At 54.9% G+C, this 4240-nt stretch overlaps 1 non-coding gene across 1 annotated transcript; it reads right to left on the reverse strand.

Annotated features, from left to right (window-relative positions):
* Positions 1-2197: 2197 nt before the first annotated feature.
* On the reverse strand, positions 2198-2280 carry TRNAL-UAA. The gene has a single exon. It is a non-coding gene; the product is annotated as a tRNA-Leu (tRNA).
* Between the last annotated feature and the right edge of the window lie 1960 nt (positions 2281-4240).

Consider the following 4240-nt stretch of genomic DNA (forward strand, 5'->3'; position numbering starts at 1 on the left):
CACCATCATAAAGCACTATCATGATGTGGTAATTCAAACACCTCAAAAATCATGGCACGATGACTGGAATCATAGTGGGTTATGCTGAATTGTACCGCTGCACTTTTAGAGTATTCTTTGTGATGTAGTTTAAAGTTATGTCGAGGGCACATGTAGCTTGTGTATAGTAGCTCTCTAAATCTAAGGAATAAAATTAAAATAAAAGTCAGTTCCTGCTCCTGTTGAAGTCAATGGCAAAATTCCCATTGACTTCTGTAATGGGGAACATATTTCTTGAGTGTCTCCTAATGGAGGAATGTGCAGCCTTTTCCTGCAGTCTTTTTCTCAACTCTGGCACCCCCTGCAGGTTGCCAGCCAACCTTGGTGTGTCCTCAGCAGCTTGACCCTCTGGCCACTTCACAAAGTCCAAATGCACCCCCACCAGAGCAAGAAAGAGTCTAGCAAACAGACTATTTGCCCTCCCTAGGGTCTTCAGCTCTGAGTCCTTTCAATTCAGCCACTTGTTCAGGATCCCAAATAGGGTGACCAGACAGCAAATGTGAAAAATTGGGTTGGGGGGTAATAGCAGCCTATATAAGAAAAAGACCCCAAAATCGGGACTGTCCCTATAAAATCGGGACATCTGGTCACCCTACTCCCAAATAAGGCCTGTTCCCCTCTTAGAGTTTATGCCCCTTTACCTGTGGCCTGTGGGGAAACCCGGGCCTGCCCACTACTGCAGTGTCCATCCCAGGGACCCTCTACACAGCAGTCATGCACTGCTGACTCCAATCTATTGCTGCTATATCCCTGAGTCTCTTCTTACCAGGCCCCTTTTATCTCCAAGCCTATCTCAGGGGCAGGTCCCCAGGTTCTGCTCAATTGCCAGGCCAGAGAGCAGCTTCCCTCCCACCCCCACCCCCGATCCCAGCCACAAACTAGGCTCTGGCTATGTTCCTTGCCCTGCATTTCTTAAGGAACATCATTATATGTTCTTCTAGATCAGTGGTTCTCAAACTTTTGTACGGTGACCCCTTTCACATGGCAGGCCCCTTATAAATTAAAACACCTTTTTATATATTTAACACCATTATAAGTGCTGGAGGCAAAGCGGGGTTTAGGGTGGAGGCTGACAGCTCACGATCCCCCCATAGAATAACCTCACAACCCCCTGAGGGGTCCTGACCCCCCAGTTTGAGAACCCCTGTTCTAGATCCCCCAACCTTGGGAAAAACAGGCCACCCACTGTCTCCTCTGAACTGGGTCGGGGCCACCTTCTTGGGCCATTTCTTCCACACTTTAGCTTTAACAGCCTTTCTGCTGCTGCCTCCCCAGGTGCTTTGGGCCTGGAATCTCCTCTCCGCATGTCTTTCATGTCTCAATACATATGTTTCCGACTGAGTCTTTGTCTCCATTTGGTCTCCTGTCTGTCCCTGTATTTTTCTGTCTCTTTCTACATGTGTATATTACTGCATGTTCTTGTGTCTCTGGCCCTCTGCGTAAAGTCTTCACATGCATACCTGTGTCTGTGACCGCCTGTCTGTCTTTTCCTGCTTGTGCATCTGTCGCTGTATGTTTCCTGGCATTTTCAGACTGTGTTTGTCTCTCTCACTCTTGCTGTGTGTTTGTGGCTGCCTGTGTGTGCAGGTCTTTACTTCTGTCGTGGCATGCCTGTGTATCTGTTTCTGCATGTCTGTGCATCTCCAAGCATCTCTCCCTATGTGTTTGCATGCTTGTCCCTACATGTCTGGGTCTCTAGAAGTCTGTGTGTCGGTCTCTGCATGTTTCTCTGCCTGTCCATATGTCTGTGTGTAAGTTTTTGCATGCGTCTCTGTGTGTGCATGTCTGTCAATCTCTGCATGTATGTGTGTGTTTCAGTCTCAGCGTCTGTGTACCTATTCCCGTGTATCAGTCCCTGTATGTCTGCATCTGGCATATCTGCCCCTGTTTGTGTGCAGAGACCATGTCTGAAGCCATGTTTACTCTGTGGTGACACTGGGGGTGCTGTGATCGCAGAAGATTTTTCTTTAGACAGTTCTGCCCAGTCCCTGTCCCAATGTGCAAGCAGTAGCCACAGCTCAGTTACATGCCACTCCTCCTGCTGTTAGTTGGGTGACAGGCAGAGGCTGGGAGTCTCCCCGGAGCATGACTGGGGTTTCGGCGTTTGTTACATTCCCTCCTTGTTAATTTAACAGACCAGGGGAAAAAAAACAGCAGCTACCAGGAGTGGGGTTCGAACCCACGCGGACATGCGTCCATTGGATCTTAAGTCCAACGCCTTAACCACTCGGCCATCCTGGTGCAGGTGCAGGAATGGCACCCAGACGCTGCTACATAGCTCATGCCGCCGCCAAGCCCGGCCTGCCCCATCCATGGGAGGAGAACGGGGCTGTGACCCCCCAGCGGGGCCCCCGCAGCTTGTCATCGTCAGCGCGGGAGGGCGCAGAACGCAGAGCAGCGAGCGGCGCCCGCCGGCAGGAGCAGGGCGGGCCGCGGCCGCGCGGGGAGAGGCGGGCGGGAGATTTGGTGTGAGAACAGCGGGGGTCGCTGCCTCCGCCTGGCAGCGCCGGGTCACGGCCTCCCCCCCGCGCGAGAGGGGAGCGCCTGGACCTGCCCCCTCCCCGCAGCGCCCCGCTCCGCCCTGGGCCCCACATCCAGGCCGAGGCTCGGTGCCCCCGCAGCGCCCCCCCTCCACACCGCCCTGCAGCCCCCCATCCACACCCCACGTGGCACCCCACTCCACACTGTTCCCCCATACTGCACCCCCCACACTGTACCCCTGCTCCACCCCTCCCTGCACCCCACACTCCATCCCCAATCCACACCCCACGTGGCACCCCACTCCACACTGTTCCCCATACTGCACCCCACACTGTACCCCTGCTCCACCCCTCCCCTGCACCCCCCACACTCCATCCCCAATCCACACCCCACGTGGCCCCCCCCTCCACACTGTTCCCCCATACTGCACCCCCCACACTGTACCCCTGCTCCACCCCTCCCCTGCACCCCCACACTCCATCCCCAATCCACACCCCACGTGGCACCCCCCTCCACACTGTTCCGCCATACTGCACCCCACACTGTACCCCTGCTCCACCCCTCCCCTGCACCCCCCACACTCCATCCCCAATCCACACCCCACGTGGCACCCCACTCCACACTGTTCCCCCCATACTGCACCCTCCACACTGTACCCCCTGCTCCACCCCTCCCCTGCACTCCAATTATTACCCTCCACACTCCATCCCCAATCCACTCCCACTCCACACTGTTCCCCCATACTGCACCCTCCAGCCGCACCCCCCACATTGTAACCCACCTCCTGCACTCCTTTACTAAATTAACCCACACCCACTGCACCCCTATATGCAGCCCCGCTTACACAACACCCCCACATCACATCCCACATGCCTCTGCACCCACTATGCCCCTCACTGCTCCTCCCCATACACCTGCACCCCATACACACCATTACATTCTCCATACACAAACACTTGCACTACTGTACCCCCTCCCCAATTCACTAACACACTCCCCTCCCTCACAAACAGCCAGACAGAGAACATGGAAACTTCTGCCTGGCTAAAGGGTAAATTTTTCTGAAAAGTTGCAATTTGCGGAGTTTAGAAGTGCTTCCACCCCCATCATTCCAGTGCCCTTGTTAGGTCACCAAATGAAATTAATAGTCAGCAGGTTTAAAACAAACAAAAGGAAGTATTTCTTCACAGCACACACAATCAACCTGTGGAACTCTTTGCCAGAGGATGTTGTGAAGGCCAAAACCATAACAGGGTTCAAAAAAGAACTAGATACATTCATGGAGTATAGGTCCATCAATGGCTAATAGCCAGGATGGGCAGGAATGGTGTCCCTAGCCTCTGTTTGCCAGAAGCTGGGAATGGGCGACAGGGGATGGATCACTTGATGATTACCTGTTCTGTTCATTCCCTCTGGGGCACCTGGCATTGACCACTGTCGGTAGACAGGATACTGGGTTAGATGGACCTTTGGTCTGACCCGGTATGGCCATTCTTATGGTCTTGTGGTGCCAGGGGCGGCTCTAGAGCCCAGCGGGGCAAGCACCCGCCTGGGGCGGCAGGCTGGGCTGGTGGACCTGCCGCAGTCATGCCTGCGGGAGGTCCACCGGAGCCCGGGGACGACCGGACCTGCCGCAGGCATGACTGCGGACGGTTCGCTGGTCCCGCGGCTCGGCTGGACCTTCCGCAGGCATGACTGCGGCAGCTCAACCGGAGCCGCC

The sequence above is a fragment of the Mauremys reevesii genome, linkage group 3 (genome assembly GCF_016161935.1).
Source record: "Mauremys reevesii isolate NIE-2019 linkage group 3, ASM1616193v1, whole genome shotgun sequence".
Classification (NCBI taxonomy): Eukaryota; Metazoa; Chordata; order Testudines; family Geoemydidae; genus Mauremys; species Mauremys reevesii.